The sequence below is a fragment of the Nyctereutes procyonoides genome, unplaced genomic scaffold, assembly GCF_905146905.1.
Source record: "Nyctereutes procyonoides isolate TBG_1078 unplaced genomic scaffold, NYPRO_anot_genome, whole genome shotgun sequence".
NCBI lineage: Eukaryota > Metazoa > Chordata > Mammalia > Carnivora > Canidae > Nyctereutes > Nyctereutes procyonoides.
In genome coordinates this window covers 54,931,027-54,957,532 of record NW_026575047.1, presented here as the reverse complement: position 1 = coordinate 54,957,532, position 26,506 = coordinate 54,931,027, and the positions used below count along the sequence as shown (strand labels likewise).

Sequence of the window (26,506 nt, the reverse complement as noted above, 5' to 3'; positions counted from 1 at the left end):
GAAAAAATGAGTGGGAAACATCAGAGAGGGAGACAGATCATGAGAGACTCCTTACTCTGGGAAACGGACAAGCGGTGGTGGAAAGGGAGGTGGGCGGGGGGTGGGAGTGACTGGGTGACAGGCACTGAGGGGGGCACTTGATGGGATGAGCACTGGGTGTTATGCTCTATGTTGGCAAATTGAACTCCAATAAAAAAATTTTAAAAAGAACTCTTAAAACTCAATAATAAGAAAATTAAAAACCCCAAATTAAAATAGGCAAAGATGTAAACAGATTCCTCATCAAAGAAGATATATAGCTAGGAAATACACATACGAAAAGACGCTCAATATAACTTTTAGTAGGGAATTGAAAATTAGAACGACAATGACATGTGTCTCCACAACTATGAAAATGCCCAATATGCATATATGTGCATGTGTGTGTGTTTGCTGTATAAATTATACATGTATATATATATAAAATATCCAGTGCTGGCAAGGATACAGGAAAGTGAGACTCATAATTGCTAGTGGTTATGAAAATGGTGTGCACACTCTGGAAAGCTGTAGGACTCCTGTAATGTTAAATGAGGTTTCTGTTGGCACTCCAAGGTATTTACCCAACTAATTTGAAAACTTTTGTCCACACAAAACTCGGCATGCAAGTGTCTAAAGAGTATCTATTCACAATCGCCAAAAACTGGAAATCACTTAAATATTCTTCAGTGGTTGAAGAAACAAAATGTGGTACCAATAATGGGATAGCGTCCAACAATAAAAAGAACTATGGATACACACGACATGGGTGAATCCCAAAAGCGTAATGGTGAAGGAATAAGGTCAGACTCAAAATGTTGCATATTGGCATAATTCCGCGAACATAAAATTCTCAAAAAGGCAAAACCGCAGGGATGTAGGCAAAACTACGTCAATGGTTGTGTATTACGGTTCAGGGAGGGTGTGGCTATAAAAGGGCAAGAAATAATTCTTTGGCTGATGTATCCTAACTGTGCGGGTGGCCACAGGAATCCAAACAAGTGTTTTAAACCCCTCAAAGTCAATTTTACTGTGTATCAATTCAAAAAGTCAAATAAATCACTAAACTAGTATTAAACATATATGTAATGTGCAAAACTAAGCACAAAGTCCTAAACTAAGTAAAATAACAGTTGTCAAGAAACGCATGAGGATGGTATTAACTAACCTGTGACACAACACGTTATTTGGAATGGGGGGGGGGGCGTGGTTACACCGAAGGGTGATGTGAGAGTGAACGGAAAGCAGAGGACAGGCCTGGGTATCAGCGACCAGAACCCCTAGAAGCGGTGGCATGAGGTATTAAGACGAAGGCAAGAAACGGGGAAAGGTAAGAACACCAGTCTCGGATCAAAAGGAGCAACTTCGCAGGAAGGTGATGCAGGGGCCCCCAATTGCTTGGAAACGGAGCGGAGACAGGACGGGTAGGGAAAAAGTTTGGGAAGAGTGAGCAGGGGGGAGAAATGAGAAAGGTGGACTCACAAGGGCGAGGGTGGAGAAGGCAAAGGCAGGCGATGCAAGCGGCTTCTCCTGCAGTCCCCGCGGCAGGGGCCAGGAGGCACCCCCCAGGGTGAGCTTTCCCGCGCGGGGGGAGAGCGCGCTTCTCGCGGAGCCCCCCCCCCCCCCCCCCGCGCCGCACCGGCCCTCGCGCACCAGCGAGGACGCGCGCTCCGGGGACGCCGGCGCGGGGGCGCGCTCGTCCACGAGAGGCGGGGGCGGGGCGCGGCTGTGGCCGGTGACGTCAGGGCAGGGCGCGCGCCGGGCGTCTGCGGGCTGAGCCGGGGGGCGGGCGCTGCGCGCGGCCGCGGGCGGAGTGGAGGGGTGCGAGGGGCGGAGCGGAGCGCGGGAGGAGGCGGGGGAGGAGAGGCCCCGAGACCGCGAGCGGCAGCCGGGGAGGGGGCCGCCGCGGAGCCGGAGCGCGAGCCAAACAGCTGATCTGATTTCCCTTTAAAGCGAGAGAAAATGGAAGTCGGGTAGCGGCGACTGCGGCGCTGAGGCTGGCGGAGCGGAGCGGCGCGGCGCGGCGCGGCGCGGCAGGTGAGGGAGGCGGCGCTGGCCGCGGTGCTGCCGGCGGCAGTGGCGGGGCCGGGGCCGCGGGCCAGGCAGGTGGCTGGCGGAGCGCGGGCGCCGGGTCCCTCGGTGCTCCGCGGAGAGGCAGGGGGCGCAGAGGCCGGGCGACCCCGGGGCCCAGGCGCTAAGGCACAGGGGGTGCGGGGGTCGCGGGCCCCGCGCAGGGCTCGCGGCGCGCTGCATTGCGGGCTCCGCTGTGGACCCCGCCGGCTCCGGCCCAGCGCGCGTCTCCCGGGCAGGGCGCGGCGCCCCGGCCGGGTCTGGGCCATCGTCTCCTCCGGGCCCTTGAGCTGCCTGCACTGGAACGTGATGACGGGCGTCGGGGCGCGCCTGGGGTCCCGCGGCGCTGGCAGGCTCCGGGTCGCGCCGGGGCCCAGGAACAGCGCGTGAGGCCGCTCGCCGGGTGCTCAGGCTGTGGCTGCGTGGGCCCCTGGAGCCCGGCGTACCACTCGCTCGCTTGCTCCGTTGGGTCTGGCTGGACAGCAGGGGAACCTTTAATGCGATTTGACTGTGAACCCGGAGGCCTTCCCTAGTAGCTTCTCACTAGATGGGAAAAATTGCATCTGTTGTGCTTTAAGTGCTCCTTTAAATTTGAGAGATGTCAGTGATGTCATCATTAACAAAAACTTTCCTTCATTGGACACAACCGCTCAAGTGTACCCTCCTCCCGGTGCAGCTATTGCAGCCCTTTGAGAATCTTTGTAATGAAATGGATTTGCCTCTGGTTTCTAAACTCAACAGCATTACACAAATGAAACGGTTTTTATATTCATTTATTGGCTTGGGAATCAATAGATTTGAGAGTAGCTGAAAGGAAACTTGTTAGATCCCAGCGGATCTGGGAATTGCTTCAGCCACATCACAAGGATCCAGGGGAAAGGGTCATGCATGACACTTACATGCTTATTGCCTTGCCTTGTCTTTAGAGATGAGAGTGAGCTGCAAGATTAAAAAAAAATTAAGATATTATATGTGATGTGGCACGGGAAAAGGTGGACAATGTGGCCTAAATTCTTACAGGCCTTGATTGCTTTAGGAAAATCTGTAAGTCTCCTTCCTTCAGCATCCGCACTCCCCTCCAGGATGGGTCTGGGAGCAGCCCGCCCTAGGGAGAGGAGTGGCAGCTTCTGTAGGGTCCTCCCTGCCTTTCCTTTTCTTACTATAGCAGCTGTGTGTCCCACCATCCTCAAGGCCAATTCAGCACCCTGAGGCTGGACATCTACCTGCACAGCACACCAAGTTCTGCAAGAACTTCCCCCCTCCATGGAAGCAACAAGCCATCATTATTGTGTGTGTGTGTTCCGTTAGTACTGATTATTATGGGAACAAAAGTAAGCAAGTTCCCAAGACAGTCTGCAAACCTACTTAAGCCTATCACATCGAAAGAATCAATGGGATAAAAGTATTGACATTTTTCTATTTAATAATTAATGACTACCCCTAATTGCTTAAAATAAGCATTCCTTAAATTATTAGTGTGATCATATTTGGTCTGTAAAGAAATTAATACCATATGCCATGTAAAAGTTTAAGTCTGGTCAGGAATGTGGAGCTTTGAAACCCTGGACTGGAGTCAAGCAATGGTTTACATTAAGGTGATATTCAGGGTGACAATGGATGGAACCTATTGCTTCGTGGAATCTTGCTGGGTGTGGGTCTCAACCTCGATGTGGTACAGCAGGTGTCCCCATAGGAAGTAACTGCTAGGGCCCTCGGCCCTGGTGGAGGATATTGGTGGAGTTGTCAAGAAGCTGGATTATCTGTCCTCACCTTGCAGAAAAGGGGAAGCACACCTCCCCCTGAAGCAGGCTGTGTGTACACAGCCTCACACTTCCTGCAGTTGCCAAATGTCTTCACAACGGAGAGACTGGATGAGACAGGAAGCATGTAGCAGAATTTTCTATGACTTTTTGGTGACTTTGGTCTCACTGCGTGTGGTTGCTTTAGAACCTGAGCTCTTAAGTCATGGCAGAGATTTTTCTGTAATTGAAGTATTCCCAGTACTATGTGAAATAGTATGAAAATTGTTTTTTCAGGCTCCAGGCAATGACCTTTTCAGAAATTGAGACTGTAAAAACCACTCTGGCCACATTTCCTTTTTTTTTTTTAACCCGTAGACCTGTGAAAATATTCGTCATATGTTTTTTATTTAACTCACTGCAGTACTTGTAAAAATAGAAATGTGTTTCCCCTAAATCTTTAGGTATTCATCACTTATTTCTTTAAAAACCTTTCAAAAACAAGCACTTTAAAGCCTCTTTATCCAGTTTGTGTGTTTAGAGTATCATGTCTTCCTTTTCTAAGAAGCCAAAATTGCCTTGCTTTTTCTATTTGTTCCTTTTGGATCCTAAGGTCATTTACTTATGTCTTAGGTCTGGAGACTAAAGGCTGAGTCAGCTCCCGCACGGCCAGCAGGGGGCATGCTAACCGCGAGTTGGAAGTCCACTCTCTACCTGAGCCACCTTGGGAGAGCATCTGGGATGACCGAGTTGGGGGGGAGGGGGCGGGGTTGTGCACCGCACCTCCAAGTGCCTGTCACTCAGATGATGGAAACTGAAGGAAGGACGGGCAAATTACTTGAATAGCCAGAGGTTGTGGCTTCCAGAACTCAGGCCTCCCTCAAAGGGGCATTGAGACTGCTCTAACTTGAAGGGCCCCCAGTCTTTGGAAGGTTGGCTGTTGATTCTAGTCTGAAGATGCGGTGCCTTCTCCAACTGCAGAAGGGAGAGTGTTGGCTTGAGGATGAGCTGCTGGCCTGCATCCTGGTCCTGGTGAGGACATGACTGCCAGCCAGGACAACCAATGGAAATGCCGCCAACCCTCTGTTTTCCCAAAGTTTCCTTCCTCTTTGGTTTGACTCCTATTGACTTAAGCCCTGGGACTCTGTGTCTGTGGCACCTCCCAGAGGGTTTATTTGCCTGCCTTACCAGGGTTATTGGCCTTGGGGTTTCTCTCATGGAATAAAGCAAATGTATATTCACAGTACATTTCTTTTCTCATAGAAAATGAAAACAGAAGAGAGGCAACTGTGTTTTTCGCTAAAATGGGCTTAATCTGGCTCTGAGTGTGGGCAGGTTGTTCATCAGCAAGTTCCCTATGAGGCTTCTCCTTGCAGGAACTGAGCTCCAGCGTGGAGGGATGGGTGAGCTCTTGCTCGGCTGGGATGGGTGTTCTCCAAGGCTTCGATGATCACTGCAGTGTCTAGAGTGCTACTGAGCACCAGATACTCTGTTCTTCCCCCAGGTCCCTCATGGCACCCACATGCAAAAGGGAAACCTAGCACTACTTAGGAATAGATTTTCCACTAGAGAACAATCCAAATGTTGTGACTGGATATTTCTTGATACTTCTTGTTCCATCAAAATTGCATGTAAAACCAAATTATTGATTTCAGAGGGGCAAATGGGAATAATTTTTTCAGCTTTGTGCTGAACCACTCTCTTCATTCAGAGTGCTCTACATGGCTACAGAGGGATGTGCCACTAGTTAAATAAAAGGTGGTGCCTAATCCTTTTAGAAGATGTCCATCCCTGAGGAAGACCACAGAACATCCTATTCAGAGGGAGCCCTGAGATCCACAGGCACTTAAGTTGGAATAAAACATGCTAGTTCCTACTGGTAATTTAATTTGAAAATATTTTACCATTGAAAGTGGAGACAGAGTTTTATTTGGCCTTGGTTAGACTGCTGTATCCCAAATGGTCTACATGTCAGCCCAAGAATAAGATGGCCTTAACGCGGATGAGATAGAGCAGGCAAGGTAAGGGGCCACTTTTGCCGCACTTTGGGGACAGATTCTTTATTGTTCATAGTAACAGACTGGAGAAGTGAGTTTAAATAGTAAGTCTTTAAATTCCGAAATTGAAAGATGGGCTGGATGCCACCGTATTACCTGCCTGTGTTGTGGTGTGTTTAGCTGGCTGGCTTGTGCATTTTACCTCTTGACCAGGAAGTAAGGCAGAGGGATAAAGGCCCTGCATTTCCAACTGGATTACCTGGATGCATGACACATGGCGTGGTCATGCTCTAGGCTTCTTGTGGGAAAAGGAGAGGGTTAGCTTCATATGTCTCCAAGGCCTTATCTAGTAAAATCATTCTATCCCATGAAACTCCAGCCCTTGCTATTACAGATTTGTGCTATCCTCACCAGCTCACATTCTGAGATGTCAAATGCACATTAGTGCTGTGCAAATTGTAAAAGCATCTCTCTTGGTTTAAGCAGATAAGTCTAAAGTAAACTCATTTTCTAGGTTAGAAGGATTTTGAGTCTCCTTCCAGGGAATTATTTTTTATTTGAACTTAGTTTACTCTTACATGGTTTTTCTTATAAATATAATGGAAATTTGATGTCTGAATGAATATGCATGAAGAAGATGTTGTATTGACTTTTATGAGATATAAAATGAGAACTTTGAAATTAATTTCTTTTTCTGTTTGGTATTTCACTCAATTGTTTTATTAGATTACTGTAGAGTTTCACATGGCACTAAGGATTGATGATGTGAATAAACCACCCACCCACACCTGGGTGAGATTAGTTTCTCAGTTACTGAGACAAGAGTTTGCAAGTTCACCTCAGAGAAGGGAGATGCGTGGAGCTAAGGCAGATACCTCAGGTGCTGCCCTGCCAGACTGAGCCTTGCTGCCTCTGAAAAGACCTTGCTCTGCTCTCCTTGGGGCTGATACCCCCATGATTTATCCCAGTCACCTCTGTGCTTCTGTTTTAGGTCCATGACATGGGCCTCTCTTGGTTCTTAAAGTAAGTTCAGGATTGGCCTGACAAATCCTTGTCATGCAAGAGACTACACAATGCACCGTGTCCCGGGACACGGAGTGCTCCTTGTTCTGCAGCCCACCCCCACCCTCATGCTAAATTGTACCCTTTAAAAAAAAAAAGATTTTATTTATTTATTCATGAGAGACACAGAGAGAGGCAGAGACACAGGCAGAGGGAGAAGCAGGCTCCTTGCAGGAAGCCCAATGTGGGACTCGATCCCGGGTATCCAGGATCACGCCCTTGGCCGAAAGTGGTGCTAAACCACTGAGCCACCCAGGCTGCCTCTAAATTGTACCCTTTTATCTGGAGAGGTCCAAAGGCCATGGTGACAATCCATTTCTCCACAATTCCTTTAGTAATGATTTGAAGTTTGGAAAAAAATGTGTATTATTGAAATATGGGCAACACATTTTCATGTTTAGTATTTCATGCCTCTATAAAAAAATTTTTTTTTAAATATTTCATGCCTCTAAAAAAGATCTTTCCAGCAGTGCCTGGGTGGCTTAGTTGGTTAAGCATCTGACTCTTGATTTTGGCTTCATCATGGCCTCAGGGTCGTGAGATTGAGCCTCACATTGGGCCCTGCATTTAGGGCAGAGTCTGCTCCAGATCTCTATCTCTTCCTTTGCCCCTCGCCCTGCTTGTGTGTTCTCTCTCTTTCTCTAAAATAAATAAATAAATCTTTTTTAAAAAAAGATATTTCCACATTCAAGATATACATAGTTAACTTTTTCTTTTTAAAATATGTGAATTGGATTTTTTTTTTTTTTTGCTGATCTTTTCAATAATATCATGCTGTCTCTTAAAAGAATCACCACTAAGCAGTAAAAATAAATGAGACAGGTTGCCAACTCTGACTTGGATTAGGTGATCAGCTGTGTGACCTTGGGCATAGTCCCAGGCAGCCCCTAGGGAAAAATATCTGTTCTGGCCCTCCTGTGGGCTCTGGGGGAGGAGCAGATGGGAGTGTATGCGATGAGTTCTTAAATCCTAAAGAGCTATCAGTTGTTCCAATAAAAGGAACTGGAGATGGAGTGTGTCTGTCTCATCAGTAGCCCTGTTTCTCTCTCTTGTCAGTTAATGAATATACAGTTTGTACTTGTAACTTAAGGCATTGCTTGGATGAACTTGCTTTGCCTTTTTTTTTTTTTTTTTTTTTTTTTGTAGAGGAAGAAGGAAGCCTGGATAAGAAGTATAGATGACTGCCTGTGGCTTAGTGATTCTTACAGTTTACTTAGAATTGTGAGCCAGCTCTGTTAAAAATACTAAAGGGGGGATCCCTGGGTGGCGCAGCGGTTTGGCGCCTGCCTTTGGCCCAGGGCACGATCCTGGAGACCCGGGATCGAATCCCACATCGGGCTCCCGGTGCATGGAGCCTGCTTCTCCATCTGCCTATGTCTCTGCCTCTCTCTCTTTCTCTCTCTGTGACTATCATAAATAAATAAAAATTAAAAAAAAATACTAAAGGGAGGGGCACCTGAGTGGCTTATATGGTTAAGCGCCAGACTCTTGATTTCAGCTGAGGTCATGATCTCAGAGTTTTGCAATCCAGCCCTGGATTCCCCTGGGCTCAGTGGGGAGTCTGCTTGAAGTTCTTTCTCTCTACCCCTCCCCCAGGTGATGTACATGCTCTCTCTCTTCTCTCTCTAAAATAAATAAATAAATCTTTAAAAAATACTAAAGGTAATTCCTCTAAATCCAAATAAATCACAAACTTTCTCAAAATTGGGCTGTGTTTCTGATATCTTGGGTGCTGCTTGAGCCCCCAAGGGCTCATCAGATGGTTACAGAGCACATTTTCTTGCTCTTGGAATCAATGAAAGATTGGTGGTTTGCATGAACAACTTGGAGATGGGGGAGAAGAAAGAGAAAATCATTACAAAGGTAGAGTTGTATCAGTCAAAGTCAGTGAAGGTCAGTGACTATGACTTGAGATCCTGCCAGCATGGCTAGTCTTGGCATTTACCCCTGGTGGGAGCTGTGACCAAATCAGTGTCTACACCACTCTGTCTACCCCAAATGCACTCCCTTGTAGAACCTGCTGGCACTCCCAGAACAAGTCTCTGGGCTCTGAGACCATGGAATAGCTCTTGTCATTGGCATTGACAATGGTGAAGCATGCAAAGGTCTCCATTCTATCTCAGCGATGATGCAGGCCCATGTGGAAGAAAGCGGCTCCTTTGCAAGCCCCATCACTTATTAGATTGAGTGAAAGTTCTGTGGCTATTTAACTTGGCAGCATGGATATACAATTATTGGTAGGCAAATTGTAAGGCCAGACTGAACCTCTTGGGGATCTGTGGCCTGGAAATGCAAGGATGGATTACACTTCACATACATTTCTTGATTATTCGGTTTGTGAAATCTGTCTTGTCTGAGGTGCTGATTGTGAACTAAGCCCTCAGGTCCATTTGGTCAGAAGTGGCCAGTTAACTCTAGGTTATCAAGTGTGGCATGCTGTCAGCCTGGGCATCTCTGCATTTACTGGGTGAGGGAAACAGGGTTTCCTTAGGCTTCTTCTGCCAAAATTAACTTATCCCTACGGGGACTGGGGAAATGGGCAAAATAGGGTAAGGGGATTAAGAGGCACAAACTTCCATTTATAAAATAAATCATGGAGATAAAGAATACAGCATAGGGAATACAGTCAATGATATTGTAATAATAACATTGTAGGGTGGCAGATGGTGACTGCACTTAACCATGGTGAGCATTGAGTAATGTACTGAATTGTCAAATTGCTATGTTGTACACCTGAAACTAATACAGCATTGTATGTCACCTGGTACTTCAATAATAAAAATAAAAATAAATTGACTTATCCTGTGAACAGTCTGGCAGGAGTGTGTTCAGAAATGCATTATCAGAAAAGGCATTTAAGGCTTCAGGATCCCCCTCAAGGAGGGGCCAACATAGAGGAGAAATTCTGTTAACATTTAGGGTTTATTAGCAGACGGTTAGTGTATAGTTGCATTTAAATTAAACTCCTTCCACCCCTAGGGAGTGAGTGGCAGGAGGGCCAAGCTACAGACATGGACATAAGTGAGCATCTGTGTGCGGCCTGCCATCTGCCTTGGTGAGGGACTGGTCGGCCTGCTGCGGAGAGAACTCCCAGCTCAGAGATAGCCTTATTCTTGCATTAACCCCCACTTTGGGCACATTCCCTAGGTCTAATTTCACATGTTAAATGAAGAAATCTAGCTGCCTGATCTCTGTTATCCCATCAACTCCATGATTCTGTGCAAAATAATTCCTTATTTCCAAGTGCTAACTAATCAGGGCAAAGAAACCTACTCATTGCTGAGAGAGAAGAGGAAGGAAAATTCTGGTGTCTCTTTGAAATATGTGCAGCCACTTCTCAGCTGGAGGAGGATACAGAGCATTTTAACAGGAGTGTGTATTTAGAAATGAGTTGTGTGGACAGCATTCCTCCTTTAGACCAGTAGGCTCTTGGAGGACATCTCTGAGGTACCTTGTTCAGAAGAGGCTCTGAACTGTTTGTTAAATGCATTTGATAGTCCTGTGGGAATTAAAATTAGACATTTAATTATTCTTTCTAGAATTGTTTACTTCCCATGAGTTCAAAAGCACTATAGTCCAGAAGGTAGCTCATGTGAAATTTGCAACCTTTTCCAACCTAAGCCCCCAGTTTAGTAGAATGCAAAATAAAGCCCAGATTATTTACTGATTTGCCTTAATGAGGTAATAGGATTGCTTATCATTCAGCAGAGGATACATTCTGATAGGAGTTATAATTTCATATTTTCCATTATATTTTTTTTATTTTATTCATTTATTTGAGAGAGAGCATGAGCATGAGCAGGGTTTGGAGCACATGGAGAAGCAGATTCCCCGTGGAGTGCAGAGCCTGCCCTGATGGGCTCTATCCCAGGACCCCAAGATCATGACTGAGCTGAAGTCAGACACTTAACAGACTAAACCACCCAGGCTCTCGTTTCAATTACATATACCACATATACTCTCTGTAGCCTTAGGGAATATTAGCAATGTCTATTTAATAAGACAAATTATAATACTCTACAGTTCAAAAAAAAAATATCCTCCCAACCTGGCTGGGGCTGCAGAAAAGTGGAGAAAAATGAAGTGTTTGAAGTGTTCTATGGTATGCATGCTGCAGAGCAAGGAGCTGACTCTTCCTTTGGGCCTCACTCCCCTTCCTGAAGACTGGGGCCAGTCCCCTGCCCTCTTGCTACCTGCCTGTGCCTCTCCGATGAGCCCCTCTCCCTGCTCTAAAGGGTCCCCTAGAGGGCACCTAGGTGGCTCAGTTGGTTGGGTAGCTGCCGTTGGCTCAGGTCATGATTCTGGGGTCCTGGGATCGAGCCCCTCATCAGGCTCCCTCTTTCTGCTTCTCCCTCTTCGTCTGCCCCTTACCCTGCTCTTTCTCTCTCTCTTTCTCTCAAATAAAAAAGTAAAATAAGTTTAAAAAATAAAAGGTCCCCATAGGGCTGCTGGGGCCCCACACCCTGATGTACAGGTGTGTATCTCTGAGGTACTGAGTGGGAAAAAATGCTTCTGGATAAAGTCCTGCAGGGAAAGTTTTCTTTCAAGTAATTAGCCGTTTTTCTCATTGTCCCCTTTTAGTGTTCTTTCTCCTGCAGAAGTTGCCCAAGAAGGAACTGAACCGTTATATCCATGATGATAAAGTGAGGGCCCCCAGATAATTGCTGCTCTAAAAGCCCTTTATCAGAATGTGAAATCCGTGGACCTTCTTCTTGCCCCATAGACTGTGCACTTGCTCAGGAGGCCTAGGAGGCACCCTGGAGGACACTAAGGATAGGCATTCCTAAGAAAAGGAATGCAACCTGCTATTAACCCTCTGTGGCCCAGGAGTGCCCAGGGTACCAGGCAGGGCAAAGTTGAGGGTTTAAGGTGCAGTGCAGAAGTCCAGAATCAGATCCACACCCCCAGACTCCAAAGCATGTGCTCTTCATGTCACATTCTTCCTAACAAGGACATTTTCTGATGAGAAAGGCATATTGGCTCCTTACCCCTCAGTGTGATGGGAAGACCCATCTATATGCACAGAGCTGCCAAGCCTGCAGCCGGGAAGAACCCCAGGTTCCTGATGGTCCTGGCCATCAGTTCTTCGTGTTACCTAAGAAGCAGTCAGTGGCCTTTTATCTGGTGATATTCCACGACCGGTGGAGAAGAAGGTGAGAAGACACCTCCGGAATGGACATCTGGCTACTTCAAGGGAAGTCCACCAAGGGTCGGGGTGCTGGCCTGGGCTGAGCATGGGTGACAGAAGGAAGACTGGGACACTGCACCATCCTTGGGCAGTTGCCAGGGTGGTAGGGAGGCCACAGGTGAAGGCACTCCATGGGAAGAGCCCAGGCAGGGCCACAGGGCTCCACGACCCAGGCACATTCTCAGGGGAGCCAGAGCCCTTCAAACCCCAGCTTTAGTTTCTTCATCTTATGTTAGGTTGTACTTTGTAAATTGCATAAGACTATAGAAATGTAAGAAGCATTTTTTAATGTTGTCATTGTCACCACATGACTCCCAGTAGCTCAGAGAATGTCCCACAGATGTTTGCTGCTGGCACAGCTAGACTTGCAGGCTGAAAGCAAGCTGCAGGTCATTTCTGTGGAGACCGAGGAAGCCTGAGGCTGCCACCCCATTCTTTGGGGCCATCCCATATCCTCCCCGTGGATTACTGTTTTCCCTAAATCTTTGGGCAGGTGAAACTTGAAGAGCTTGTGCTTGATCCTTCTGCTCACCCTGAGTATTTCTAGGAACCTGACCCAGGCCAGCCCCATGAGTATCTGTTGAATGGACCCCCCACTCAGGGCGTTGAGCAGAGTGAGTCCATGCCAGCCCCTGCTCAGCTATGTCTGTGGGATCCTGCATCTCCCGCATGCTCTGCTTTCCAGAGTGTCCGCAGAAGAGCATCTGAGTTCCCAGGCTGGCCTGAGTGAGGCAACTCTAGCCCTTGAGGTGTGGAGGGTTAGAGTCTAAGAGAGGCTGTCCTTTGGGGCTGGACACACTTCTGTCTTTGTTGGCGCTACTCCTGTGCTTTGGGGCTGGACACACTGGGATAGAACCCATACAATGGGTTCTATCTTTGTTGGCGCTACTCTTGCCATTAGTCTCTGGCTGAGTCAGGTCCTCCCAGCCTCAGGGTCCTTATAGGTAACACTGGCCTCATAGGTGACAGCAGGTCCAGGGGACCTGTTTGCTTCCTGTGGCTTCTCGCCCAGGCTTCTTTAGTCACAACTGAGCCCAAACAATCTGGGCATTAATTCCTTCCCAGTGGGGTTGGGAAAAGGCCTGTCCCATCGCTGGGGATCTTGGGGACCTTGGCGAGGGTTCTTACCACCTTGAGCCTCTGTTTGCTCATCCTGGAATGACAGTGAGATGAGGTACCTCGGGGTTGTTGCAAGGACTACAGAGGTGCTGTCAGGTGCCTTTAGGAGAGAGAAGGGCTTGTTCAGGAGCTCTGGAGATGTTTGGCATGAGCCTTCATGAGCTCACAGGTAGCTCTGGGCAGAAAATAGCCTAGAAGCCAGAGAGGGGCAATCTGAGACCATTCAGGGCATACACTGAAAAGCATTCTGCTGCTTTTAGGGAGGTAGGGAGTGTCCAAAGGCTGTGTCACTGTGTGCAATGGGTCAATCAACGTTTTTATTTTTTATTTTACTTTTTAAAAAATTAGTATTTAATTATTCATGAGAGGAGAGAGGAGAGAGAGGGAGACGAGAGGAGAGAGAGAGAGAGAGGCAGAGAACAGCAGGGAAGAAGCAGGCTCATGCAGGGGAGGCTGACGTTTGTGGTTTAGGATCACACTGGTTGTGAGAGGTGAGATGAGAGATAGAATGGTGGGCTCTGCTGGGTCTGGGGCTGCCCACATTAATTTTTAAAATCAGATAATGACAATTTATTTAATATATAGGGGAAGGAGAGTTAAGAAAAGCAGCCCTGAGGAAGCTCACTTTGCTTTTGGTGTTTTTGAGTTATAACCATTGTTTTTATTATTTTTTTTTTAAGATTATTTATTTATTGAGAGAGTGAGAGATAGATCACAAGTCTGGAAAGGGAGAGAGGGAGAATCAGACTTTTTGCTGAGTGAAAAGCCTGCCATGAGCTCCATCCAGGGACTCCAGGATCATGATCTGAGCCTAAGGCAGACACTTAATCAACTGAGCCACCCAGGTGCCCTAGTATAACCATCTGTTTTGGGGAAATTTTTTGTACAACATATTCCTTAAGAAATACTGAAATACAGAAAGATAAAACAAATGCACAGCTTCCCCACCCCTGCCCCCAGCATCACCCTGCTTCCTGTGCATACAGAAAGGTGGAAAGCTGGATATTATGCCATAAAAATAGACTATACTATTTTTTGCTCTTTTCCCTTTGCTCATTCAATCTTTTTTTTTAAATAAAAAAGTTACTATTTGCACAAATTAAAAGAATTCAAACAAAAACAGAATATATAGTAAAATGTGTCATTTTCAGGTCTGAGACTCCAATCTCTTTCTTAGGAGGCATCACTGTTAATTACTCCTGTGTGTACCCTTCTAGAAATATTCTGTGAATATCTAAGTATATGAACATCTTTTTTTTTCATGTTTAAACACATAGGAAAAAAATAAACATATAGGAGCCTACAGTACCCATTGTTCTTTGTTCTTTTTTCTCACTTGATCATATTGGAGATTATTACATTTTTAGTCTATAATATTTGCTATTTAAAAAGCACTCATTTAAATTAAATTTAATTAACATATAGTGTGTTATTAGTTTGAGGGGTAGAATTTAGTGATTAATCAGTTGCATATAATACCCAGTGCTCATCACATCACGTGCCCTCCTTAATGCCCATCACCCAATTTCCCCATCCCCCCATTCCTCTCTCCTCCAGCAACCCTCAGTTTGTTTCCTAGACTTAAGAGAAAATGAGTGGGAAATATCAGTGAGGGTGACAGAACATGAGAGACACCTAACTCTGGGAAACAAACAAGGGGCAGTTGAAGGGGAGGCGGGCAGGGGAATGGGGTGACTGGGTGACAGGCACTGAGGGGGGCACTTCCCAGGAGAGCACTGGTGTTATGCTATATGTTGGCAAATTGAACTCCAATAAAAAAAAATATTTAAAAAAAGGGAGTCTCTTATGGGGGGCGGGTGCGCCTGGGTGGCTCGGTGTTGAGCATCCACCTTTGGCTCAGGTCGTGATCCTGGGGTCCTGGGATCGAGTCCTGTATCAGTCTCCCCACAGGGAGCCTGCTTCTCCTCTGCCTCTGTCTCTGCCTCTCTCATGGATAAACAAATAAAATCTTTTTGAAAGAGAGTCTTTTATGGTTTGTCTTCCTCTCTTTTTTTTTTTTGTTTTTACCGATTTATTTGAGTGAGAGAGAGATCATAAGCAGGAGTTGAGGGAGAAGCAGACTCCCCACTGAGCAGGGAGCCCGATGTGGGGCTTGACCTCAGGAACCTCAAATCATGACCTGAGCTGAAGGCAGGTGCTTAACCCACTGAGCCACCCAGGCACCTCTCCCTCTCTATCTTTATCTTATTTTTCCTTCCCTTCCCCTATGTCCATCAGCTTTGTTTCTTAAATTCCACATATAAGTGAAATCATAAGTACTCATTAAAAATTTGTTTTTATTTAAAAATGAAGAATTTACTGAATTTAAGCCAAATATCTTATTCTTGGAGCGTGAATGTATTCCTAAAACATTTCTTTCCTGGCTTGGGAAGATCAGCCTATGGTTACCGACACAGTCCCACATTACTCAGTGGCTCTTCTGGGTGGTCATTTCTATTGCAGGGCCCAGCCTCCATCCACCCAGCACACAGAATGTGGGTGAGTGGGGTGCCCAGAAAGAAGAGGATGCAGATTTGGGGAGCAGCTGTAGTCTCATTCAATACCGATAAAGTTAGGGAAAACCAGGATACAGATTTGCTTGCTACCTTGCATTTAGGGTTGCTGTCAACTTCTTTCTGCTTTGAAAGATGACTAAATTGCATGGCCACACTGCTTTCAGACCTCCCTCCATCCCACTCCTTCTACCTTGTTTATGTTAGAATCCCTTACATCACCAAGACGCACACCATTTGCCCTCTCTTAGGTAACCTCTGTTGCACAGTTACTTGGTCTTAATGCAATATTTACATGGATTCAAGGAACACAGAGCATCAATGCTTTTATCAGTAATTCTAGAGGAATTATCAAAGGCTTTCTTTCACTTCCTCTTTCAGTGATCTGAAGTTCATTACAGAGTTTGTTTAGATCCCCTATTCCCTTCCCACATGTGGCTTGTGACACCCAGAATTCTTGCCAAGTTTCAAAGTATCTCTTGAAAACTAAAAGAAAACCAGTTCTCTTGAAAATGTATATGAATATAAAACTCTTGAATCACACTAACACTTTAAAATAATATAGAAATATTTCTCTTGGGGTGCCTGGGTGGGTCAGTCAGTTAAGTGCAGTCTTTGGCTGAGGTCATGGTCCTGGGGTCGTGAGTCCTGCGTTTGAGCCCTGCATCAGGCTTCTTGCTCTGCAAATGGGAGGTGTGTGTGTGTGGGGGGGGGGGGCTGTCTTCTTCTCCCTTTCCTTCTGCTGCTCTCCCTGCTTGTACTCTCTCTCTCTCTGTGTTACATAAATAAATAGAAGTCTTAAAAAAATTATTTCCCCTGTCTTTTAGCACCAAGCATGACTGTGGAGAAATTTGAACTTAGCCTGTTTTCTGCCTAGCTGTTCCTATGATTCTATCAGTTTAATCATTTCACCAGGCTGTTTCTGGATGCTGATCTTTCTGTGTCACTTTCTTGTAAATAAACAAAATATACCCTTTCAGTTGATGCAGACAAGACACTTTCAGATGTTTTACTTTACTGTGTCATTGACCTTTTTCTGTTAATAATTCCAAAATGTTAATTATATAAGTACTATTTCTTCTGTGTGCTGTCATCTCTTTAATCAACTTGATATTTCAAGTCCTTTCACATTTCATTTGCTTGTTTCTTTGGTTGATTGTTTTCATTCTGTTATTTAATTGTTTCTAGTGTGGTTTTCATCCATACCCCATTTATTTTACTTTTTATTTTTCTATTTCATTCCCAAGTTCTGCTTCTCTTTCTGTTGGTTTATATTATCTTCTTGGATTTTTTAAAAAAATCTTTTTAGGAGAGTATGGCAGGCAGGATAATGGTCCCTCAAAAATGTCACTATCTTCCTGATCCCCAGAACTAGTGAATAAGTTACTTTATGTAGGAGAATTGAAATTGAGAAAAAATAAATTTGAATATGGAATTCACGTTGCTAATCAACAGACCTTAAAATATAGAGCTTATTCTGTATTACTAGGAGGGCCCAATGTAACCAGAAGGGCCCTTAAAAGTAGAAGAGGGAGAGTCAGAGAGATATCAGTGTGAGAAAGACTGGTCCTGATGTTGTTTTAGTCAAGAGACCATGAGCCAAAGCATGTGGGTGGTCTCTAGATGCTGGAAAAGCCAAGGAAATAGGTTCTTCCTGTGGTAGGCAAAATAGTGACCCCCAAACATGTTCATGTATTTGTTCCAGGACCTGTGAATATGTTGTTTATATGGCCCAGGGGATTTTTCATATGGTAGGAAAGAGTTTGTCAGTGTGATTAAGAATCTTGAGATGGTAATGTTATGCTGAATTCTATGAGTGGGCTTGTTGTAATTCCAAGGGAAGCAGGAGGGTCAGAGTCAGAGAAGGAGATGTAAGGACAGAAACAGAGGTTGGGTGATGTGTTTCCTGCAAGGGGACCACAGGCCAAGGATTAGGAGTGGCCTCTAGAAACTGTAAAAGATGGGGAGCAGATTCTTCCCTGGAGCCTCCTGAAGGAACACAGCCTTACAATACCTTGCTTTTAGCCCAGTGAGACCCATTTCAGACTTCTGACCTCCAGAATGTCCAGAGGACATTTCTGTTATATTAAACCACCACACATGCAGTAATTTTGTTATAGCAGTAATAGGAAACTAACAGAGACTATGGGAGATATTTGACTAAAATACCTATTTCCTTATGAATATTTCCTCTCACATTTGCCTGATTCCTGTGCTGGTTACTTTGTGGTTTTAGTCATTTTTTAGTATGATCAGTTCTTTGTTGAGAATGGAACTAGAGGTGATGCTGGGGCAGGTACATATTTGATTCAAGTTTGTGGTCTGGAATGCACTATTGCCAGATGGGTTTTCTTTGCTCAGTAGGGCTGTGTTCCTCAGATTTTCATGGTTAAGTTGGGTGTGACTCTGAGCCGTCCTTTTGTGCTCCCATCTCATATTTGAGGCCTTCTTTCTTCTCCATATGAGGTCATGTCCATAGGTGGAGGTTTACTCAGGAGCTCTGACTCCATGTCCATGAGAACTTTCATGACTAGCCATATCAGTGCCAGGCCATTTCTCCCAGCAGGGTCTGACTCCACCCGCCACCCCCCCAGGAGTCAGCAGGGGGGCACTGGCTTGCTGTGTCCATTCTTGACTATGTAGGTTCTGGTACACTCAGTGATTTGTGCTTTATGCTTGTGTCTGTCTCTTTGATTCACTGAGAAAGGAATATATTTCTCTTTATAGTTCTTTCTCTCCCTTTTCATTGTCTTTGGGACTTTCAGAGAAAGTGTGGAGAAGTAAACCCTTCAGGAGAAGCTGATGTCTCACTAGACCATGATTGTGTGGATGCTGAACAATTTTGCTTATAATTTTGGGGGCTCCTTAGTCCTTTGTGTTAGAGAAACAAGTCACAGTTTCTCAGGAGAGCTGAACATTGTTTAGTATTTATAACTTTGGGACTCCTTTTCCAAGAAAAAGTTTTATTTTACTCCGGAACACTTTTGCACAAAAGCTTTACTGTTAGAGAAACTATCATATTAGAAATTTGGCACTCCAAGCCCCACCCCAACCCCCACCCTGCACAACAACCTGGAGGAAGGAAGGTACTACACTGGACGTCTGGTCCAGGCCTTCTCACCCTGTGTGGCCTGATCCCACACGTATTGTGTCTCAGTGGCCTTGGACTGACCAACCGCCTGAAACTCAGAAATCTGCGTAGCCTTTTGGACATTAATCAATAAAGACTTGAATGAATACTTCCTCCTTTAATCATTAATGCATATTAAAATGATGCTGTAATCTCTAAATAGCAAGAATAGCTGTCACTGACTGCCACGTGCTTTATTGACATATATGGTTTAAATTTCACAGCCACTCTGGGAGGCACAAGTGTCCTTGTTTAGGTGAGTCAAGTGAGAAGGCACACAGTTTGCTAGTCCTCTGTCTCATAAAGCACAAACCATCATTATAAACACCCAAATTAGTTCTTCACACCCAGAAGGTGGGCCCTTGCTTTGTTGGGTTGAGTTGAAGCTTGTGAATATTTTGCATTCTCTTACAAACTCTTTGTGCATGAAAATCTGTTGACTTAAGTATATTTTGGAATAGATTAATTGCAGTCATCTAAGATATATTTGTTATAAACATTCCATTTTAATTTTTATATTATATTTTATGGAGTTTTTGCAGAGTTCTCCATCTTGGGAAGGCCATGTAGACTTAAAATCAGGAAATCCTGAATCCTAGAACTCTGAGTTGGTGAGTTGGAAAGTGAGTTGGTAAGGATTTTCCCCCAGCCAGGCCCACTGCAGGGCATCCTATGTGTAGCTCCTTCAGTCTTGTACCCATGGCACCTGCCAGCCATGTGGTATAGAAAGAGGAGAGCACACACACTGTCTTTACTTGCTTAGGGAGGACATACATCTACCATGTACAAAAATATAGTAAGCTGAATCTCTAAATAGTTGTCTTCTTTTTCCACCTTCCCACCAGTTTATAGAGTCCACAAAGGTTCTAAGTCATGGGGATGAGCAATCAGTGGACCATGGCTTCAGAAAAGCCAACAAGGCTGAGTCCCCACATCCCTGTAGACAAGAAGTCAGCAGCACCCAAGAACCAGTTGAAATGATCAACAGCATCACTGTGCTGTTGCAGATGTGGAGAAGGGAACATATACCCAATATTTGGGAAGTACTACATCCTGGGGTCAGCTATACAATCAGAATGTGTTAGATCTTGGAGAAAGTAGCCCTCCAGAAGTTTAATTGGATACCTGAGAAGATAAGAGAATGAGCGATCTATCTCGTGGCTTCTGTGGGCCTCCCCACCCATGGATGATTCATGGCTGGCATCGATTCTAGGACATCATTAGCCACTAGCTCTTCAAAGATGGCCTGTTACCACTTCCCTCCTTTCTTTTCTTTCCTAATTACTCATTTATTGGTCTATTTTGTTCCATTCTTGTTTTTTTTTTTTTTAAAGCTTTCTCTCACATTATCCTTCTTCTAGCTTCTAGCTTTCTGTACTGCATTCTGGATGGTCTTCATCAATCTGCCCTTCACCTGATGTATGTAAGTTCACTATAAACCTAGCCCCTTGCTTTTTTATTACTATGGCTTTATTAGTAATTTCTGTGAATTCCCCTCATTTCCCACATCCCTAGTCTTTTAAAAAGTGTCATACTATTTACTTAGGGTTTTGATCACTTTTAAAAAAATGCTTAAGTCCATCACTTAAAACAGTATGTTACAGTTTGTAGGTAATAATCTGTTACCTGAACATCTTGGTGGTGGAGGAGGTGCTTGGTCCTACCTTTCGCTGGATATGCTGGCCCCTGTTCTTGGGGAGCTGCTTCTTGTTGCATTTTCTCACTTGATTGTAGCTTCATCTCTGGCTTGGCTTCAGGGTGCGTATATCTGACCAGTGATGTTGTATTTGCTTCTGTCCAGTCCCCAGGGCTGCTGTGAGTCCAGGGCCACTTTGTGTGTTAACTCCTTGGGTTGATGGTTTTGGCAGCTCTAGGGGCTGTGTGAGCTGAGGATTCTCTGAGCCTCTGCCCTTTATTTGTAGTCATACAGCCTGCAGTGAGAGCTGTAGAAGTGCTTTGTATGTGACAGGGATGTAGTGGAGGTTAGGACAGAGCTAGGTACAAGCCACAGATATTATTGGTGTGTTGAATGGACAGCTTTCCCTAAAGTTGGGAACAGCTTGGAAAGTAGAGCCTCCAAAGGACAGGACAGGTGATCAGTACATTTATGTACTTATGCCAAGCCCTAGGAATGTCCAGGGAGCACTTTATTTACTGAGTTCTTGGTCATGGCTGGAACACTATTGGTTGCATTAGGGAACTCAGTCAGCTACTCAGAAGCAATGTACTGGCTGACCCTTTGTAACTGAGTGTGTTATATTTTCTGGAAGTTTACTTGTTTGCTTCTTTTCATCATATCAACAAGATTAAAAATGCAAAGCTTGGGTGTAGAAGAGCACACAGTATCTCAGGAGGGGAGTTTTGGGTCAGGGCAGAGAAAGGAGAAAGGCAATCCATACCTTGATGGCTGGAATATTCTTGAATTTGTGAAGACGATATGCAGCTGAGGTTTCTTTTTTTTTTTTTTTTATAAATTAATTTTTATTGGTGTTCAATTTACCAACATACAGAATAACACCCAGTGCTCATCCCGTCAAGTGTCCCCCTCCGTGCCCGTCACCCATTCACCCCCACCCCCCGCCCTCCTCCCCTTCCACCACCCCTAGTTCATTTCCCAGAGTTAGAAGTCTCTATGTTCTGTCTCCCTTTCTGATATTTCTCACACATTTCTTCTCCCTTCCCTTATATTCCCTTTCACTATTATTCATATTCCCCAAATGAGTGAGAACATACACTGTTTGTCCTTCTCCGATTGACTTACTTCACTCAGCATAATACCCTCCAGTTCCATCCACGTTGAAGCAAATGGTGGGTATTTGTTGTTTCTAATGGCTGAGTAATATTCCATTGTATACATAAACCACATCTTCTTTAGCCATTCATCTTTCGATGGGCACCGAGGCTCCTTCCACAGTTTGGCTATTGTGGACATGGCTGCTAGAAACATCGGGGTGCAGGTGCCCCGGCGTTTCATTGCATCTGAATCTTCGGGGTAAATCCCTAACAGTGCAATTGCTGGGTCGTAGGGCAGGTCTATTTTTAATTCTTTGAGGAACCTCCACACAGTTTTCCAGAGTGGCTGCACCAGTTCACATTCCCACCAACAGTGTAAGAGGGTTCCCTTTTCTCCACATCCTCTCCAACATTTGTTGTTTCCTGCCTTATTAATTTTCCCCATTCTCACTGGTGTGAGGTGGTATCTCATTGTGGTTTTGATTTGTATTTCCCTGATGGCAAGTGATGCAGAGCATTTTCTCATGTGTATGTTGGCCATGTCTATGTCTTCCTCTCTGAGGTTTCTTTCACAACCTTGATTGTAGAAAACTTAAAAAAAAAAAAACACACACAGAACATTTGAAAGTATTGCCTAGTTGGGAAACTATTACTTGAAGTTCAGAGTTAGACATGCCCCCCAGGCAGACTGGCCTACCCCAACTGCGCTCATCCCAGCTCTGCCACAGTGCATGGCTGCTATGCTTCGATCTTGACTGCTGGCTTCCCTGCCCCTTCCTAGATGCCTAGTGCAGCCTGCCCTTCAGGCACCCCTACTTCTCCAGGACACATTTTATTGTTTCCCTCCTGAAAGCCTTTCCTTGCTTGCCCTTCAGTCACTGAGTCATTAAACTATACCTTCACATCACAGAGTGTGTGCCTTCTTGGGAACTCTGCACTTAGGTCTAAGCTCCCAAGGGGCAGGTTACAGATGTTCATATGTTCATAAATCTCCCCTGTGGGGTGTCTGCCTTATGGTGGATGGTGCTTTTCATGGTCATGGCATAAGAAAAGCTCTTTAGATTTCCAAAAGAAGGTAGTTACCTTCCAAAAGAAGGTGTTGCATTCCCTTGCACCATTAGTGCACCCCAAAGTTTTGCAATACCTTATCCCCCCCCAAAAAAAAAACCCCACACATAGTAGATTTGGAGTCTGAGGTCATTTTATTTTTCCTTTGGAGTGTAGGACTCTTAGCAAGTCACTGTGAGCAGGAGTCTTGACAACTAGCCTTCTTGTCCTGGTAATCAGGAGTGGAGACACCATTAGTTATACATAGCACTGGATAGCACTCGTCTTACCCTTTGATGTGTCACTGTACCCCTTTGTTCATTTCTGTCCGTCCTCATATTGGGCAGGTAGGTGTTTGCCTTGGTCCTACTCTGGGTGCTGTTCTTCTGAGTGTTGGGAAGGAGGTACAGTTGTCTCAGGAGCACACAGCACCAATCACCTGTATTTACTTGTGGAAGGAGCTTTGAAGTGGTCATGAGTTTATGTAAAACATCCCTGAGTATCTGCCTGTTACATCTTGAACTATCTCTGTAGTCTTATCATACCCTGACATTCAGCACTCTTTCCATGCAGCCCGATCCATCCAAAAGATGACAGAGGTGGCAGACCAACTGGGCATCCGCCTTCCTCATTGTAACTTGGGGGCAGGTGAGAGGGATTCTCCACTATCCCCTCCAGGCCAGGAATGGTGGGGCCACTCTTGGCATTTTATTGACTCTATTCCTACATTTAATCTTGGCTAAAGTGTGCTGCCCTTGGCTTAATGTCATCTCATTTGTTTGAGACATTTCATCCCGACATTTTCTTCCCCATAAAAGTAGAAAATACTCTGGAAAAATACCCACTGGAAGAGAGGTAAACATGCGTGCAAAGAATATTTCATCAAGTTTTATTTTCCTCTTCACTTGGCGTTATTTCTTGAGCCTCTTCCACAGCATTAAATATTCCTCTTAAAATGAGGTTTCTGTGGCCACATGGCACTGTATCAATAGGTGTGCTGTGGCTGTTGAACTGATTATTGATCGAGGGCTCCCTGGGGCCTGGGCTCTGTGGCTGTGCTGTGGACATGTTCCAGGTCAAGCAGGTGAATTGTTGGAGCACAGACTGTCAGATCACCAAAATAGAGAGAGCCACCCTTCTTGCCCATCTTTGTTCCTGAGTGCCATTGCCAGAGCTCTCCCTTTATTCCCATTCTGTTGGTTTTCCACCAGCCTCCTTTACAATTCTGCTCTGCTCTCTGTCATACATGCTCATTCCAGCTTTCTAAACTTAGTGGCAGTGTGCTCAAAGACTTTGATGATTCCACATCCTTACTCCAAACTTCCACCAAAGAAAAATAAAAGACTGTCTACACCCCAGACAGAACAGTGGCTGCTTTGGGCCTCATAGGAATCACTCAACTGACCAAGAAGGAGTTGTGTGGATCAGATTCCTGAGATCAGGATTTCTAGGGAGTCAGAGTCAGTCAAAAGCAGAGAGAGGAGCAGACAGAAGCAGGAGGACCCAGCCCCCAAACAGCTGAGTACCTGCGATCCTGCACTCTGGGGGCCACAGTGCTGAGAACTACCTCTGATTCAGCCCTACCTGGGTCTGTGTGCCCACTTATGCTCTGGAGTCCCCAGAACAATCTCTTTCTCCTCCTCCTGTCCTCCCCATCCTGCTCCTGCTCCTGCTCATCCTCTTTCTCCTCCATGGGATCTGATGAGCCTCTGTTCTTGCCCTCAGGGCACTTTGCCTCTCTAGTCCTACCTAGGCCTTTCCTCGTCTGTGTGTAAAGCCAGGTTTGAACATGGGGTCCCGGAAGGTCTTGGGGTGGGGTAGGAGGTACAAGAAGAGAAGTATCTCTGGAGGCACTGGGAGGGGCCTGGTAGGGAGAGCAATGGACAGTCACAGATGCCCATGTTGGCCCCATCATGGGACTTCCCATCAGCTGGGCCACCTGCCCATGCTCACTGAGGTCTCAGGATCTATGAAGAGGGGTCCATGCTGAGAGAGATTCTCCTGCACCAGGCTGGCTCCCCTGCCCTGCATGGGTCATGTCATGCAGAGCTAGAATGCAACCAGTTTCATGGGGGCAGAGGAGCAAGAAGGCTGCACCTGCCTGCATTGCTGGGTGGTTACCAAGGCTACTTATATCCATTCACCTGTGGGAAAGGATGGGACAGAGCAAAGGCAGGAGAACCAGAGGCTGAGCAGCTTTTTCATCTCACCTCTCCTTGAGATGGAGCGGTCTAGGGCATGGGACAAGGTGTGTACAGACATTGGGAAAATGAGTGTATACAGTCCAGGCCTAGTGAGGAAATGGCTGGTGCCATGTGAGATGGGGAAGGCCCCACATCTAAGAACTCTGCTTTTTAAAACTACCATTATTTTATTTTATTTAAAAAAATGTATAGAGAGGGAGAGGGGTGCACCTGGGGGTCTCAGTGATTGAGCATCTGCCTTTGGCTTAGGTCATGATCCTGGGTCCTGGGATGGAGTCCTGCACTGGGCTCCCTGCAGAGATCCTGCTTTTCCCTCTGCCTGTGTCTCTGCCTCTCTCTGTGTGTCTCTCATGAATAGACAAGTAAAATCCTTAAAAAAAAAAAAAAAGAGAGAGAGAGAGAGAAAGAGAGGAGCGAGGAGGGGCAGAAGGAAAGAGAGAATCTTAAGAATACTACCTGCTGAGCTCAGAGCCTGATGCTGGGCTCAATCTCACAACACTGAGATCGTGACCTGAGCCAAAATCGAGAGTCAGATACTTAACTGACTGAGCCAACCAGGTGCCCCCAAATTACTAATATTTTAAAATGAGCAGTAAGATGGGAATAGAAAAGCATTTGGATGGCAAGAAACTGACTCATTTGTAGGAAAGTTGTGGAAGGCATTTTAAATGATGAGTGATGAAGAGTCATCATCATCCTTCCTTTTTTTAAAAAAAAAGATTTTATTTATTTATTCATGAAAGACACAAACAGAGAGAGAGAGATACAAGCAGAGAGAAGTGGGCTCCATGCAGGGAGCCTGATGTGGGACTCAATCCTAGGACTCCAGGATCACACCCTGGGCTAAAGGCAGGCGCTCAACCACTAAGCCACCCAGGCATCCCAAGGGTCATCATCATCCTTCCTTGATTTTCAAAGCCCCTTTTCAAAGCCCCCAACAAAGTGAATATGTTATTGGAACATTGGGTAGACTTCGGAATGAGTAAACTCTGATTTGAAGGCTCCAGTATGTGTCTCCACCCTCCCCAGGCTATGGCCCTTCTGTCCTGGGAGCAGACCTCACAGAGGCTGTGTGCATTGGCTGGGAGATACCATCCATCGAAGACTGGGTACAGAGCTTAGAAAATATATATGTATACATATTTTTAAGTAAACAGACCAAAAGAATAACTGACAGAGCTAGACTTTGTGCATTGTCACCAAGCTCAGCAAGGGCTCATCTGAGATGCTGTTGCAGATGTTTGTAGAAAACATGGGCATTGCCTGCTGTAACCCTGTTAGGTGGAAATGGTACAGACTTACATTTGAAAGTTTTAAGGTTTTAAAGGAAGAACTGGAGATACAGCACAGGTTGGAAAAAAAATCACTGTCAGAATATGTTTTAAAGACACCATTTTAATGAAGGCTTGATTGGAGATTTTATTGTTGGGAAAAAGATTTAAAACATTTTTGTCACATGTGAGATGAAAGCTCATAAGAGCAATCCCCCAGGAGATGAGTAAGAAGTTTGTTTCTGGGTGTCTGAGGTACTTTACGAGGGTGCTGTCCCCTTTGGCCATCAGGAGGATGGTCCCAGAGGGAAGCCTTCTGGCTTCTTGTTCCTCTGTGGAGTAGGAACTGAAGTCTGCATAGCAGCAGTGTGATGTTGGACATGTGGACCCGGGCTCACACTCAGCAGTGTTTCAC

General features: G+C 45.4%; 1 protein-coding gene across 1 annotated transcript in view; it reads left to right on the top strand.

Annotated features, from left to right (window-relative positions):
- Positions 1-1,925: 1,925 nt before the first annotated feature.
- OTUD7A (OTU deubiquitinase 7A) overlaps positions 1,926-26,506 on the top strand; it is a 391,545-nt gene continuing 366,964 nt past the window's right edge. Inside the window, exon 1 of the mRNA XM_055326737.1 lies at positions 1,926-2,055. The gene's annotated coding sequence lies outside the window, so the exon portion shown is untranslated. The remainder of the gene's footprint in view (positions 2,056-26,506) is intronic.